Source organism: Podarcis vaucheri, assembly GCF_965113315.1.
Source record: "Podarcis vaucheri genome assembly, chromosome: Z".
NCBI classification, from domain to species: domain Eukaryota; kingdom Metazoa; phylum Chordata; class Lepidosauria; order Squamata; family Lacertidae; genus Podarcis; species Podarcis vaucheri.
The window spans coordinates 46,255,701-46,273,679 of NC_138758.1; positions in this window are offsets into that span (position 1 = coordinate 46,255,701).

Below are 17,979 nucleotides of genomic sequence, written 5' to 3' on the forward strand. Positions count from 1 at the left end.
AAGCTCCTAGACAAGCTGCTTTTAGTGGAGCACCTGCTTCTCATCCCTGCTTCTGCCTTCATCTATTTGCTTGCCCTCTCCCTCTGAGCCCAGTCCACACAATAGTCCAGAGAGATCATAAGGCAAATGGAGGAAAGCGCTCTCTCTCTCCACTTCGTTAACAGCTTGCATATTCATAGAGGTCAGGTAGACAGGCAGTGTAAGTGAGGAGAAGAGCAGAATTGGAATCAGAAGGCTCTGGAGGCAACAACACTTAGATACGCCTCAAAAAAGGATATTGTAGAGTTGGACAAGGTTCAGAAAAGGGCAACCAAAATAATAAAGGAGGTTGAACAATTCCCCTATGATGAAAGGTTGAAATATTTGGGACTTCTTAATTTATAGGGGGGAAAGGGTAACTGGGGGTGGACATGACAGAGATGTATAACATTATACATGGTGTGGAGAAAGTGGATAGAAACCAATGTTTCTCACTTTCTCATAATACTAGAACAATGAGCCTGAATGGCGGGAATTTCAGGAGAGACAAATAAATGGAAGATTGTCTTCACACAACACATAGTTAAGCAATGGAGTATGTTCCCACAAGATGTAACAATGGCTACCAACCTGGAAACTTTAAAAGACAATAAGACACATTTTATGGAAGATAAAGCTGTGAGGACACAATCACTCTTTAAGTGGGTTGTGCTTAAGTGAAACAGATGAGACAGAAGGGGCCTTTTCTGGGTAGGAGACTTATTCAGCAGTAGAGAAGCTACGACTTTCTTTAATATAGATTCCTCATTTTACAAATAGTTAATAAAGTTTATCTTATATTCATGGACATCCTGGATTCTGCAAGTTATTAATCTAAGAATAGTACATAGGTCATCAATGCCTACTAGCCATTGATGCCGATGTTCTACCTACACTATCATTGGCAGTGTGCCTCTCTATACCAGTTTCTGGGAATCATGAGCAGAGAGAGTGTTGTTGTACTCATGTCCTCTTTGTGGGCTTCCCATAGGTGTCTGGTTGCCTACTGTGAGAAAGGGGTGCTGGACTAAATGGGCCTTTGGCCTGATCTAACATGACTTTTCTTATGTCCTCATGACAGTGGGCTTCCTGAAGTGGTGTGTGCCTCAGCAGCTTTCCAGCTACACCTGCCCCCACCTGCCCTGTGTACTTTGCCTTGTGCCTTCATCTTGAAATACAGTGGTACCTTGGGTTATAAACTTAATCCATTCCGGAGGTCCGTTCTTAACCCGAAACCGTTCTTAAAGGTGCGCTTTTGCTAATGAGGCCTCCTGCTGCTGCCGCGCCACCGCCACACGTTCTCATCCTGAGGCAAAGTTTGTAATCCTAGGTACTACTTCCAGGTTAGTGGAGTTTGTAACCCGAGGTGTTTGTAACCCAAGGTACCACTGTACTATCACAGGCGAAGGAAGCAGTCCCACCCGGCTTGAGCTGTTTGTTGATATATTTTTGCTTTCTTTGAAAATACCAGATGTGGACCCCTGCCGGCAGATGAATACCTGACACCGGAACCAGCAATTCCACCCAGCTATGCACCTTCACCAATCCTACAGCACCAACTCCCTAGCTATTATCAGCAACCAGCACTGATGAACTGTTCCTAACCTCCTATTTATGATTATTGTTTTTACACAAACAGCAGGTGGAGATGACAGGCCTAGTCAGTCTTGTGCAGAAAAGAGCAGGGGCCAATGGCTTTAAATGATGATAGATGGGGAGACAAGGCAAGTGGGGGTAACTGACTGTTCTTGTAGGGTGGGCAAGTGACAGAAGGAGAAGCTGTTAGCATTGAAGTGCGTGGAGGAGTGCTGCATGCAGATTCAGTTTCGTATAATGTGTTGCAGGATGAACATGTTTCTGATATCTTGAGGTATGATCATGTATCATATATTGGCGTAGGAACATGAGCGTGTAATGTAAGCTATGTACTGCCAGAGGAGTATCTAAAAATATACCACCTTTACATATGAAGGGGCCTTTTCTTAGTACAAAGGGGAATTTCACCCTCTCTCTATATATTTTCTCAAGTGTTCACTGCATTTCTGGGTTGCTGTTTCGATGGTTTAATCTTATATGTTTCTAAAGCATATTTTTGACTATGTTCTTTCATCCAAAATGTGATTGTACAATCAGTGTGATGATGCCATGAAACCACAATTCCAATGCTTCCCGCCCTTGCTGTGAATTGCCTTTGTGACAATGCCAGAGGACCAATCAGATTTGGCTATATCAAGATATCATAATGCCAATCCAAAGCAAGAGCAATGTTTTCTGCTCTTATTCTGAATAGGTAAACACTTCCTACTTGTTTACAGACATGAATGAAATTACTCAAAATCACATTGTTGATTTTAACAGGTGACAAAAAAAACCCAACCCCTTTCTGGTCTGGCTCATCCTTGCACACTGGTGGTATAACTCTGCATCTGTACACCCAAGAGACATGCTGATGGCAGAGCTGCACATTTGAACCAATTCAGGAACCATGGTGTAGAGCAGGGGTCAGCAACCTAAGGCCCATGGGCCACAAGCGGCCCACAGGGGTCGTTTAACTGGCTCCTGAGCCGCCCCCAAACCGAGCTGCCCACTTGGCGAGTCCCCGCACGTTGCACTAAACTGGCGCAGCGTGGTGCGGGTACTCACTTCCGCGGCACCGGAAATCGCGCCTGCGCAGACCCAGACTCCGGAAATCACATCTGCACAGACGCAGACTCCGGAAATCGCAGGCACGTGTGCGATCCGGCCCATGGAGGGATCTCTGCTGGAGTGAACTGACCCCTGGTGTAGAACCCTGGACTCCCTTCCTTCAAAGCAGCTGCTTGTCTTTTTCCTTCAAGGTTTTAGATGGCAAATCAAAATATTTATTATTGCTATTATTCTCAGGTATTTGCATCTTAATGATGCTGGGCATGTTATTTTGCTAGGAATAGATAGATAGAGATATATAGAGATATACTCATTTTAATGAACACCCCCCAATCAAGCCAGTAACCCATCTAGTCCAGCATTCTATTAATACAGAGGCCAAATTGCGTGGCAAGTTCCCGCCTCCCCCCAGTGGAAATGAAGACACATGACACCATTATTTAGGTTAATGATCTAAAAATGGCCACAACTTTATTGGTTACAGGTAATGAGTGGTATTGGCTTAGGCATTGGTCCTAAGCGACCATCCGGCTTCAGCCAGCTTGCTTGAAGTCCGGGAAGGGTTAACCACCTTTAGGAGGAGTCCTGCTGATGCACATCAACTAGGAGTTCCCCCGGGGTCACCGCTCAGGGGTGTGCCTTGGGCCCTCACCTCCATAGGCTTTGGACAGGGCCACACACCCCGGAATCCTTTATTGAACTACCCTTCAATATCTGGGGAGGTGATGGCACTTCCTCCCCCCCTCATATCTACATAACAATACCCTTACCAATGCCTAACCGCCACTCAAGCAAAAGCTTGCCGCCAATACCCTCAGACCTGCAACCAATTCCTAATCCCAGACGATATATGTCAGCCAACCAAACATCATTTCCCGCATTGGAAAGATGCACGCCATCCTCTCGGTAGAGGGCCTCCTTGCTGAACTGGATATTGGGGTGGTCAATGACCAGCCCTCCCAGTGCTGCCACTCTACGCTCCACAGAGTGTTCCAGAATCTTTCTGGCCTTGTTTATTGCGTTTGGGCACTGACAGTCTCTCCAGACCCACTTCTCGAGGAGCGATGACCAAAGTATGACAATGTTAGGGAATAAGGCAATCAACTCATCAAAGTCACTGTAAATGCTCCACATCAAGTCCACACGCTTCCGATAGGCCAAATCGCTTTCACCCAGCTGAATGACCAGGTCATTTGGCGGGCCTTCCAAAGCAGCTCTCACCTTCACTGCTGGCATAAGCTCCGCCCAGCGCATTCCCCTCTGTGGAATCCAGGAAACTTCAACGTCTGGAGGTAAATCCAGCCTGCACCCTAGGCTTCGGCTGATGGCACGGTTCCTAGCCCAGTGAATGATACTGTGGCCTATGATCCAAATGCGCACACCCACCCATCCTGGAAGGAAAATAATGCAACAGGCTCTGGTCAGGCAAGGTGTATCCAGTCATAAATTCTTCCTAACATACCCTTTACAAGCATCCGACTTCCATCGACCCATGTCCTTTATTCTTTCTGCCAAGAGACCTAAGTTCACCACCGTACTGGCTGCCCCGATACGAAAAGAGTGAGCTGCGAACTCTGCTAAGGGGAGACTGCAAGCCGCAATTGCCTTACGCATAACACGTGTGAACTGATGTCTAGCCAGCTGAGAGCCATCAGCATGTATTAAGAATGGGCCAGTAACATTTGGTCTTAAATACAGGAAACACCTTGTGTCCTTTACCGGGCATGGCCCCCTTTTTTGTGTTGCTATAAGCTGGATAAGGGCCCCTTTCCCCCGCTGATCTGTTTTAGAGCTCTGGACATGCAGGATTAAATCCGAGCAGGATAAAGTAAGGTCTTTCAAAAGGATTCCTCGAGCATTGTGATCTGGCGGGTCCTCACAAACCACCTCGCCAATGCGCAGGGCACCAAAGAAGCAATGGAGTAAGCAGCCAAAAATAAATGGGCTTCGTACTTTGACCAACATATATCTCTTAATTTTTTATGAATTTGGCATAGAATAGCATAAGTTATGGGTCTCCTACCATCACTGCTGGGCAGCTGTAGCCTGTGCCAACCCTCCAATGCCTTACGCACTAGGAAGTCCGCACAAAGGTCAGTGGAGTAGACGGCCTTACAGAAGAAGGAGATTGCAGCAGACTGTATGTTAAGAGTCTTTGCTGCGCAGCCCAAACTCCTCAAATGTGACAGGTACTGGAGCACTTCCGCCTTTGTGTGTGTGCGGGGTTGTGTGTGTGTCTAGCCTATCGTTCCTTAACTTATTCCGAAATTCTAAAAAATCCAACCAGGCTTTTTATATGACTTAAGCATGGATGGGGCAACTGAAGCCAATACTCCTTTCATGACATCTCATTCCCAAGGCTCCAAAGGTGCTCCGGGAATGGCCGTGGCAATTACTGAGCCTCTGATGCTAACAAGCAGAAGTGGTCCATCTGAAAACGAGATAGAGCATCCGCAATGTCACTGTTAACTCCAGGTACGAACTTGGCGGAAAAATGTTTTTTTTTATAAATAATTTTTATTAACTGGCCAATCACATCAAATTAAATCATATCACATAAATTCCGAATTACAAAGCTGAATTTTAAATTTTGTTGGGGGGACCCATATTTCAAGATCCGAAGGGGGATTCTGATCATCTTCTTGCTGCTGCGTTAATGTCCCAATCAGTCCAAATCAGTCCAAACAAAGTTCATAGTTCTATCCCATCTTATCTTGCTGTTTCCACATCACATCTTGTTCATATATTTTCTCTTTTTTCTTTATGATCTCTTCTGATCATCTCCTTAAGCCGATAAACACCAATAGTAATAATAGTCCTGTGTGAATTTTCCGTTCCAGTAATTCCCGGCATTTCCTCCTTTTGCTCTAGTTCCACGAGGCAAGGCAGCTGCCCTCCACAGACACCCAGAAAGGTGAGATCTCCCTCCCTCCCTTCCTTCCTTCCTTCCTTCCTTCCTTCCTTCCTTCCTTCCTTCCTTCCCTCCCTCCCTCCCTCCCTCCCTCCCTCCCTCCCTCCCTCCCTCCCTCTTCCACCTTAAATAAAATATTGGGGGGGGGGCAGTTAAGCCCCACCTCACATACCACAATGCAGCCTTTCTCAACCTGTGGGTCCCCAGATGTTGAACTACAATTCCCATCGTCCCTAGGTAGCAAGGCCAGAGCTCAGGGAAGATGGGAGTTGAGGGATGATAGGAGTTGTAGTCCAACAACATCTGGGGACCCACAGGTTGAGCTCTCCCTCTCCCTTCCCTCCCTCCCTCTTCCAACTTGGATAAAATATTGGGGGGGGGCAGTTAAGCGATCAGTGGTAAACATTGAAGATACTGTACTGTACATTACTTACAGTTCCTTAATCACTGTATTTTCTTGCAGAAAGCCTCCCCCATTCTGATAAGGATAAAGCAGAAAAGACTAGCATATAAGATTCCTTTTAAACTAGAGGTAATAAATTATGCTAAGGAGCACGGAAACAGAGCAGCAGAGAGACATTTTGGACCACCTCCAACTGAAAAAATGATAAGACAGTGGAGGAAACAGGAGGATCAGCTTGAAAAAGCAGATAAAAGTAAGCACACTTTTCGTGGAAATGCTGCAAAGTGGCCACAGATGGACATTGCCATGAAAGAATGGATCACAAATCACTGGAATAATGGCTTCACAATCTTTACAAAAATGATAATACAGTGGTGCCCCGCAAGACGAATGCCTCGCAAGACGGAAAACTCGCTAGACTAAAGAGTTTTCTGTTTTGGAGGTGCTTCGCAAAACGAATCTCCTATGGGCTTGCTTTGCAAGAGGAAAATGTCTTGCGAGTTCCTGCGGGGGTTTTTCCCTTCCCCCCTTTTTCTAAGCCGCTAAACCGCTTATCAGCTGATCCGATAAGCTGATAAACCGCTAAAAGCCACTAATAGTGCTAATCCGCTAATCCGTCAATGGGCTTGCTTCGCAAGACAAAAAAACCGCTAGACGAAGAGAATCACAGAACGGATTCTTTTCGTCTTGCGAGGCACCACTGTGTATGAAGCCAAACGCATTGCTTTAGAGAAAGGTATTCATGATTTTACTGGCTCACCATCATGGTGCTACAGATTTATCAAACGATGTGGCCTTGCTATGGGCACCAAAACTAGAATGGCACAAAAAATGCCAGAAGAATATGAATCTAAGATTCTGTCTTTTCATAAATTTGTAATTGATGCTAGGAAGAGAAATGGATTTGAAATTGGCCAGATTGGGAATATGGATGAAGTCCTGCTAACCTTTGATGTGCCATCTAATAGGACTGTTTATCTGAAAGGTGGCAAAAATATCGCCATGAAAACCTCTGGACATGAGAAAACCCATTACACGGTTGTGTTGTTTTGCTGTGCAGATGGCACCAAATTGCCAATATATATATATTGGTCATCCTTGCAGACACATTCCAACTGATCTTGGACCAGTTATTTCTCCAAGCCTAAACGTACCTCATAGGGTTGTTGTGGAGATAACAAAGGGAGAATCAGTTACAACCCCTTGAGCTCGTTGGAGGAAAGGTGGAATATAAATGACATAAATAAATTAAAATGTTTAAATACTTGCAAGCAAATTCAGACTATAATCATTTGCTAGAGGATCATATCCCTTCTCTCCTCTCTCACACAAAATTCCTTTCTGCTCTGGCTTATTGTTTTCCTTTACTATTGCATGACATTTGCTTGTTTATATTTGGTGGTGGGAAAAACTGGGTAGGGGGCTGAATTGTTGATCAGCCTTTTGCTTATCTAGGGTAGGAGAATACAAGGTGTGGGGGGGCAGGGTTACTGTGATGGCTTATGTTCAGCTGTGCTATGCCAGTTGGAGGTTTGTGCTTGCTAAGCAGGCTTTAATATGAAAGTGGCAGGAGGTCTTCCCAGTCACTGCTTGCTCAGTCATTTTGTCTGCTTTTGTAGCAGCTTGGAAAATCCATCAGCACTGATTTCATGATAGATGCATACAAACACCAACCTCCTGCCCTCTGAAGGAGAAAGTGCCCGGCTATTGGTAGAGGAGCAATTTCTTTTTAATTCATGCTTGGATTTCTCTGGAATTCTTGGAAATGGAGGATCTATCAGCTATCTAAAGGAGAGCAGCCTACAGCAGAACAAAAATAACTAGTTCTCCATGCTAGGGCATGAAATGTAGACAGGATCTTCAAAAGAAGACTCAGAAACAGATGGTTCCTGAAGAGATATATTACGTTTGCCTTCTCCAGATGCCAAGGTGTTCAGGAGGGCTAACGTTAAAATTCACAGATCTGCACCAACACCCACCCACCCCAATTTAAAACTATTGCTAGTGTCCAGAAGTGATGAAAAATAAAGCAGGAAATTGATTAGGTATAAGCATCTCCACAGATTAAGGGTACAATCCAAACCCTGGCCAATATCCAGCAGGGTTTAATTGAGTGGTGGGGCCACTACTGAACCTGCAGCCCTACCATGCACACCAATTGGAATGAAAGACAGTGATCAGGTACAGCAGCAGAGCAAGCCCATCGGGCACCTGGGGCGGCGCATGTGCCCTGTGCCCAGGGGCGGAGCCAGCTGCCCATGGGGGCACCGCAAGGCCTCCGAGGAGTCTGCCTGCCTCTTCCCACTCAGCCGCCCTACAGCTGAGGGGGAGGTAACGGGTGGACTGTTTGGGGCAGTGCACAGCCTGTGGGTGCTCAAACCACCACGTCACTCCCAGGAGAGATGCGTGGCTAGGGCGCACTGCAGGCCGCACAGTGAGTGCCGCCCAGCATTTTGTCACCCCCCTCAGTGGGGACACCTGGGGCAGACCAGACCTACCGCACCCCGCTTGCTACACCCCTGGTCAGGTAAATTCCCATGCCAGCCTGAAACTGACAAAGCAATTGGAGACACATTGGGGTTATACTCTTTTCTCCGATCTGTAGATTCAGATACTTCTGCTAATACAAATGGACAATATACCCCCCATACCTCAGCAAAGAGGACAAGAAAAATCACAAGAATATGGGACTTTTGCTAGCTTAGTACTTCTACATAGAATTGACATGTTCCAAGAATGGAATAAAACAGTATAGCCTCTAAAAGATGAAGCAGCAGAAGCTTTAGCAACACTGGCAGACTTAATCCAAACAGCTAATAGGGCAGTCAAAGTATTAAAAATAACACTGCAAGTAAACAAATGAAATGAATGCAAGCAGAATTCAAACTGCAAGTAGTGGGCATTCAAGACAGAGAGAGACATGTAAATCTGAGGACCTGCAAAATTTCAGAGGAATTTGGAGAAAGGAGCCTAACAACAGCATTTGTGGAATGGATGAATAGCACCTTCCCAACTAGGGGTGTAGTATGGGGGGCAGCTGCTGGGGCAGTCAACCCAGGTGCATTTTCCGGGGGGTGGGGAGTGCTGCTCCCTTTGTGCATGGTGTCCTTCTCATGCTGCCCTGCCCAGGCTGGTTTGTGAGATTGGGAACTGAACAGATTCCAGCCTCACATACCAGCGCAGGGCCCTGTGTTGCTTTGCGAGGCTGGGATCATTCTAAAAATCCTCACAAAGTGGCTCAGGGCTGGTGTCTCTCTATTGGCATTGGCAATGAAGGCTGGGCTGGTGCATTGTGGGCTCCTTTTGCCCTCTTGAGCCCCCTCCCCCGGCATGCGCATGCCCCCCAGGCACCATTAAAGCATGTTCCACCGCTGTTCCCAACAGCAAACTTACAAATGCAAGACTGAACAGGCATGCTGAGTCTTACGCCTGAAACCAAAGCAAGAAAGAGAACCCCCAAGACATCATAGTATGGTTCATATGCTTTTCTGTTAAAAAAATAAACGTATGCAGCTCTACCACTCTACCTATGTGGGAAAAGTCCTATTCTTTCAAGATTTGAGAGACTGGACATGCTGCAGTGAAGACTGGATTTTAAACCATACACAATGCTCTTACAAAATGCAGGAATATTATTACATAAGTGAGGGTTCTATTTCACGATGAAAAAAACATGATAACTACCTCCCACAAAGAGGCTAAAAAGGTCTTGAAACAACTTGAGGTCTCTACTGAAATGGAGATCAATCTGCTGCTCAATTGGTGGAGGATAGCATGGAGGATGAAGATTCTGAACAAGCAGGATGGCAAGTTATTGTCAGATTATGGGAGCTCACAAACAGAGCTCACAAACAGGGGTGAGGATTGCTGCAGGAGACTGAAGACAGTGAGCTCTTTTGGAGTAAGGCTGCTTGCTTGCTTGCTTGCTTGAACTGTTTAAAAGTTTGACAGATTGATAGCAGGCCTCAGGGAGTGACAGAGTGCTTTGCTAGAGAATTTATTACTTTTCTTGATTACATCTCTTTCATTGCAGGCCAGAGGGTGCATCTGATTGTGCTGCTGAAGCACAGGATCTGAGGGGGAGGAGTTACAGCTGAGAGAAAGCCAGGCTGAATGAGGAAGTGAGCTGAGGGAGGAGTCAGCAGACAGCAACAGTCAAACTTAGCTCACCACAGATTCTGAGCCAGTGTGGTGTAGTGGTTGAGAGTGGTAGACTCATAATCTGGGGAACCGGATTCGTGTCTCTGCTCCTCCACATGCAGCTGCTGAGAGACCTTGGGCTAGTCACACTTCTTTGAAGTCTCTCAGCCTCACTCACCACACAGAGTGTTTGTTGTGGGGGAGGAAGGGTAAAGGAGATTGTTAAGCGCTTTGAGATTCCTTTGGGTAGTGATAAAGCGGGATATCAAATCCAAACTTTTCTTCTTCTTCTTCTGGTGAGCTCATGACCAGAGCTCACAAACAGGCTTCATAAACAGGGGTGTTTAGTTGGGGAGTTTAAGGGGGAGGCCCAGGGTTCTGACTCAGGGTGTGCACAGGACCAAGAGACATGGAGGGTGATGGAACTGCTGCAGTAACCTGCAACACTTTGCCATGTTTGTCTTCCTGCCAGAGAACAAGAAACAGTACACTTGCATCAAGTGCAAGCTGACTGTCTTGCTAGAAGAGAAGGTGCAACAAACTTGAGGCCTGCCTAGCCACACCTCAAGCTACAGGACAACATGCAGAATTTCTTGATAGAACTGAGTTGGCTGTAGAACAGCAAGATAGATGGGGTGTCCCCAGGAACGAGGAAGATCACCCATTGCAAGAGACTAGCCTCTGAAGGAATGTGACACAGTGAAGTAAAATAGTTGCAAGCCACGTTTTGTCATTAGAGTTGCAAAATTGCTTTTATGCTCTTACCTTGGGCACTAGTTCTTGGCCAGAGGAGCTAGGGCAGCAGTTGCCAACTTCAGAAGACACCAAGGTGGCTGTGGAAAATACAGGGCACGGAATGATTACTGCCACCCCCCAGAGGAGAAAGAAGACAGGAGGAGAAGGACTTGAAGGAGTCTTTTTCCATTTTTGATCTAACCACTTCAGATCCAAGGCTCCTGATCGTGGATGAGTGTGGTAATAATGTACTACCTTCCATGGAGAAGATACTCGGGAAAGGGAATTGCAGCCTGGAGATGTCAAGCTGAGAGGAAGGAGTATTCAAACCACAAGGTTCCTGTCTTTGTAGCTTATCCCAACAATATCAAAATAAGCTCCAATTAACAAGAAGGGAAGACTCAAGAACAATGGATGCGGATCCCAGAACACTCCAAGCAGGCTTTGGAAGGCACAGCCCATAGAATGCTTCTGCCACTCCCCAGAGGAGAAAGAGATGTGGAGGTGATAGGTGACTCCCTACTGAGGGAAACAGAGGCTGTAGTGTGACGAGGAAACAGGATGTCACAGGAGATGTGCTGTCTTCTGGGTGCAAAGATTGATGATGTGATAGAGAAGTTGCCAAGTCTTATAAAGCCCACTGACTACTACAGCTTCCTTCTGATTCATGTGGAAACAAATAATACTGCCACACACAGCCTGCAATGCATAGCAAAAGACGATGAAACCCTGGGCAGCGAACTAAAGAGACTTGTGGCACAGGTAGTATTTTCATCACCCCTTCCTCTTGAAGATCATGGTGCGGGAAGAGAGAGGAAAATACTGGAGGTAAACCACTGGCTGTGCAGGTGGTGTCGTCAGGAAGGATTTGGCTTCTTGGATCATGTTCTCCACTTCCTTTAAGGAAGGAGTTCTGGCAAAAGATAGGATGCACCTCACAGTGTTTGACAAGAATGTGTTTTCTAAGAGCCTCAAGAACCTGATCAGGAGAGCTTTAAACTAGATCTTGAGGGGGAGGGAGACAACATTACAAATGACAGAAGAATACCTGACACTGGGAATAATAGCTTCATTGATACACAGGAAACAGGTGGTGCTCCAGAAACCTGCTAAAGGGCAGCAAACTATAGGAAGGAAGCAGCTGCTCAGAATGACTCATGGTTTGAATTGTGTTTACACAAATGCACAGAGTATGGGAAACAAGCAAGACAAATTGGAGCTTTCAGTTAAAGGATGGCAAATTTGACCTGGCATGCATTACTGAATCCTGATGGTATGAGACTCAGGACTGGAATGTAGGAATTGAGGGGTATAACCTGTTCAAAAGGAATAGACCAAAGAGGCAGGGAGGATCATTTGTAAAGGATATGTACACTTGTGAAGAAATCCATGCCCTGGAGCATGGAAAGCAGATTGAGAGTTTATAGGGTAAAAATTGTAGGCAAGAGAAATAACAGTGACCTTACTGTGGCTGCCTGCTATAGACTGGCAAGCCAGACTGAAAATTTGGATGATTCCTTATTAGAGCAGATTACCAAACATTCAAAAAGGAGAGATATAGTAGTCATGGGGGACTTCAACTTCCCTGATATATGTTGGCACTCAAACTCTGCCAATAATACAGTATAAGGGCCGACAATTTTCTCCATTGCCTCACTGACAATTTCAATTCCAGGAGATGGAAGAAGCAACGAGGGGTTCGTCTATCTTGGAGCTGGTCCTCACCAATAGGGAGGAACTGATCGACAAAATGGAAGTACTCAGAAACTTGAGAGGAAGTGATCATGTTCTCCTTAGTTTCATGATAGGCAATGGGAAACTGTGTGTAGTTGGACATGCACTCTGGACTTTAAGAAGACCAATTTCAAAAAGCTTAAGGAGCTACTGGGTGTGATCCCATGGTTAGAAATACTCAAAGAAAAAGGAGTCCAAGAAGGATGGGGGTTTATAAAAGGAGAAATATTGAAGGCCCAAATGAAGACAATTCCAACAAGAAAGAAAAGTGGGAGGCATCTAGGGAAACCAGTGTTACTGCATAAGGAGCTTCAGATGAGCAGAGTTAAGAAGGGCATGTATAAGAAATGGAAGAAATGGGAAATCACAAAGGAGTATACACGAGTAGCCAACAGTTGGAGGGGGAAAGTCAGGCTGGTTAAAGCTCAGAATGAGCCCAGACTTACGGGAGAGGTTAACAATAATAAAAAAAGTTTTCTTTGGTTATGTCCAAAGTAAGAGGAAGAACAAGGAAGTGGTGGGTCCTCTTTGTGGAGAGACGGGAAATGCTATTGGGTGACAGAGAGCAGGAGGAATTACTCAACACCTACTTTGCCTCTGTCTTCACCCAAAAGGAAAGTGATGCCCAACCTGGTGATAACAGAATACAGTGGTACCCCGGGTTAAGTACTTAATTCATTCCGGAGGTCTGTTCTTAACCTGAAACTATTCTTAACCTGAAGCACCACTTTAGCTAATGGGGCCTCCTGCTGCTGCTGTGCCGCCGGAGCACGATTTCTGTTCTCATCCTTAAGCAAAGTTCTTAACCCAAGGTACTATTTCTGGGTTAGTGGAGTCTGTAACCTGAAGCGTATGTAACCCAAGGTACCACTGTAAATGATGTAAGGAGGGAGCTGCAGCCCAAGACAGGAAAAGAGGTAGTAAGGGAACACCTAGATACTTTAAATGAATTCAAATCTCCAGGTCCTGATGAGCTGAATCCAAGGGTACTTTCAGAACCTTTGTGCATGATCTTTGAGAAATCTTGCAGAACATGTGAGGTCCCTACAGACTGGAGGCAGGCAAATGTTGTCTCCATCTTCAGACGGGGGGGGGGGAGGAAGACCGAGGTAACTACCAACTGCTAAGCTTGGCATCTATACCAGGGAAGGTCCTTCTAGAAGAGACAATTCAACAGTTGGTCTGTGAGCATTTGGAAAAGGATGCTGTGATTACTAAGACCCAGTATGGGTTTCTCAAAAATGTCATGCCAGACCAATTTGATTTTTTTGATTTTTTAAAATGGAATTACCGTATTTTTCACCCCATAGGACGCACCGCCCCATAGGATGCACCGAGTTTTTTTTTGGGGGGGGAATAAAGCAAAAAAATTTATTTCCCCCCCAGGCGCGGGGCTGGTGCGGGGGAAGCCCAAGCTTCCCCCGACCCCAGACCCCAGAACAGGCTTGCGGACACCTTCCCGAAGCACGGGACGACCTCCGGAGGGCACCCAGTGCTTCGGGATGCAGGCTGCTGCCCCAAGCCTCGCGCGCCAGGCGGGACCTCCTGCTGGATGCGGGAGGCTTTTGGACACTTTCCCAAAGCACGGGGCGTCCTCCGGAGGGCGCCCTGTGCTCCAGGCTGCAGGCTGCTGCCAGCAAGCCTTGCGAGTCCGCGGGAACTCCTCCGGGCTCACAAGGCTTCCTGAGAGCTTCCTGAAGGCTGGAGAGCGAGAGGGGTCGGTGCACACCGATGCCTCTCGCTCTCCAGGCTTCAGCGAAAGCCTGCATTCACCCCATAGGACGCACACACATTTCCCCTTCATTTTTGGAGGAGAACAAGTGCGTCCTATAGGGCGAAAAATACGGTACCAACTTGGTGGATCAGGGAAATGCTGTGGACGTAGTGTATCATGATTTCAGTAAGGCTTTTGACAAAGTCCCCCAAGATATTCTCATGAGGAAGCTTGTAAAATGTGGGTTGAACAAGGTAACTATTAGGATGGATTTGTAGCTGGTTGACTGACTGAACCCAAAGAATACTCATTAATAACCATTAATAACCTTGTCCTCCTGGGGAAAAGTGACAAGTGGGGTGCTGCAGGATTCTGTCCTGGGCCCACTGTTCAACATCTTTATGGGTAACTTTAATGAATTGAGGGGATACTCATCAAATTTGCATAATTTGCACGAAACTGGGAGGTGTAGCTAATGCCAAAGGGGACAGAATCAAAATTCAAAATGACCTTAACAGATTGGAGAAATAGGTGCAAGCTAATGAAATGGATTTCAATAGTGACAAATGTAGGCAGGGAGAACCAGATTCACAAATATAGAATGGAGGACACCTGGCTTGCTAGCAGGACATGTGAAAAGGATCTAGGAGTCTTAGTGGAGTACAAGCTTAACATGGATCAACAGTGTCTTGCACTAGCAAAAAAAAAAAAGCGCTAATACTATTCTAGACTGCATCACAGAAGTACAGTGTTCAGATCAAGGGTAGTACCACTCCATTCTGCTGTCAGGAATGAGCCAGCTCCTAGTGCAACTTTGCATCCAACTGCTGAATACAGCCAGGAACAGAAAAGTTTGGAGTCGACGTCAGCTGAGCAGAGCACACAGCTGCCAACGTTGACTCTCCCTGACCTTGGATGGCCGGTTGTCAAGGGAACAACTGAGAGTGGGCTGGAACACAGATTTATTTTGTAATAAATCCTCCATTTTCATTACCCACACTTACTGTATTATCAAGCTGGGAACCTGGACTCCTGACATTTGCCTTGGTCTGACCATACCTGAAAGAGGGCAAGTAGGGTGATCAAGGATCTAGAAGCCGAACCTTATGAGGAAAGGTTGGAGGAGCTAGGAATGTTTAGCCTGGAAATGAGGTGACAGAGGAGATATTATAGCCATCTTCAAATATCTAAAGGGTTGTCGCATGGAGCAAGCTTGTTTTTACCTGTACTGGAAGGTAGGACTTGAACCAATGGCTTCAATTTACAGGAAAGGAGGAAAAACTTAAAAAGAGCTGTTTGACAGTAGAACAATCTTCCTCGGAAGGTTGTGGACTCTCTTTCCTTGGAGGTTGTTAAACAGAGGTTGGATGACTGTCTGTCATGGATGCTTTAGCTGAGATTCCTTCTTTGCAGGGGGTTGGACTAGATGACCCTTGGGTCCCTTCCAAGATTCTATTATTCTAAATCAAGGGCAGGAAGAAACAATGCAGATGGTTCCCTCTCAATTTAAATGGTGCTGAGACTCCACTGCTTTTCTTTTTGCTTCTTGAATTTATTTTCTAATTTTTTCCACTAGTTTTTACATTCCCAGTGTGGGAGATGAGATGTGAGGTAGATATCCACTCTCGATTATGTTGGGACAAGAAGACCGTTTATAGTTATTGTTATTCTAATCTCGGAATATTTGGTACTTGGTTTTCTTCAACCATTTGATGCTGTTAATAACATTTTTATATTATGTCTAAACTAAAAGTGTCTAAACTTGGATTGTAAATGAACTAGGCAACTCTATTAAATGGGAAAGAGTTATTTTGGTTCATAGTAAATATTATCCTGATATTCCTCTTATTCAGGAGACACACCAAAGGAAAGCTAAGGACCCAGATTTGAATGTCAAACCACTTCAGATAACGGGTGTGTGTGCTGGTATAATTATTAGTGCACTTCGGGAGGCAGTGGAAGACAGGAGTGCCTGGCGTGCTCTGGTCCATGGGGTCACAAAGAGTTGGACACAACTAAACGACTAAACAACAACAACAAGCCATTAAAAAACCTGTAACTAACCAACTCTTACTGACCCATCTTATTGATAAATGTGGATGCAAAAAATCTTGATAAAACAGACAGACAAGCATGAATTGAACCAAATTACATTAATAAAGACCATATATTATATATTCACCATAGATATGTATATCATTATTCCCATCAGGCACATACTAAATATTATTCATGGCCTATGCGCAACCAAATTCTACTGAAATATTCTAAGTAGACATCACTAAAGTTTTTGATTGATTTAACCAGCCTTTTTTGTTTGCTGCATTGACCAGATTCAGGGTATGATTCCCCCTTTGTCAATTTGATAAAAAGACTGCATGATTCTACCCATGCAAACATACAGGTAAATTGAAAAAATTCCTTCCAGTAGCACCTTAAAGACCAACTAAGTTAGTTCTTGGTATGAGCTTTCGTGTGCATGCACACTTCTTCAGATACACTCTGATGGACTTCCATTTCATGCGGCTCAATGTGGTGCCTTCCATGGTTCCAGTTACAGATAGGTAGCCGTGTTGGTCTGCCATAGTCAAAATAAAAAAATTCCTTCCAGTAGCACCTTAAAGACCAACTAAGTTAGTTCTTGGTATGAGCTTTCGTGTGCATGCACACTTCTTCAGATACACAGGTAAATTGAAGATACGTTGGGTGTTTTTCTTATCAGCCAGGGCACAAAGCAAGATTACCCTCCATCCCCTCTCCTTTTTGTTGTAGTCAAGGAATTAATGGCCCTAGCACTCCAACAGAATCCATCCAATTTGGAAATAACAGTTTGTGGTAAATGCTATATGTTGAACTTCTTTGCAGATGGCAATACAGTGATAACACCATATCCTCAAATTTTAATTCTGGCCATCATGCAAGAATAATCCCAATTTAACTCGGTATCTGGATTTAAAGTGAATTATGGTAAATCAGAATAGTTTTGCATTCAAATGCCTCCAGAATTAATACATGGTCTCCACAAATTCTCAGTTCTTAAACTATGTAATATGCAAATTCATTTTACACACACACACACACACACACACACACACATACATACAAAAGTCTCAAAGCTGGAATAAATTATAAACCAATAATCACAGACTTCAAAACTAACATGAGAATTTGGAAAAAGCTATATATGACTTGATGGGGTAATATTTCAACAGTTAAAATGTTACTTCAGAAAATTTTGCTTCTTTTTCAAACTATTCCTATCCAGACTGCACCATTATTAGGTGACAAAAGCTTATTATATAATTTATTCATCAAGATAATTGATCACAACCACACGATATTGTATTATTTACCCCTATTGACAGAGGGATATCCCAGCTTAAATGGTATCATTGTGCATCTCATCTTAGAAATATTCTTTATATAATAAATGGACATGAAGAACTACATTTGTTAACCACAGAAATTAGATAATTGACATTTGTCCCTATTGAAATTCATTTTGTTAGCTTGGGCCCAGTTATCCAATAATTTTGAATTTTGATTCTGTCTTTTGTGGCATTAGCTATCCTTTCCAGTTTGGTGCCATCTGCAAATTTGATGAGCATCCCCTCAATTATTTTATTCAAGTAGTTTATAAATACTTTGTTATAATGTCTTCCCCTCCTGCCCTTTACA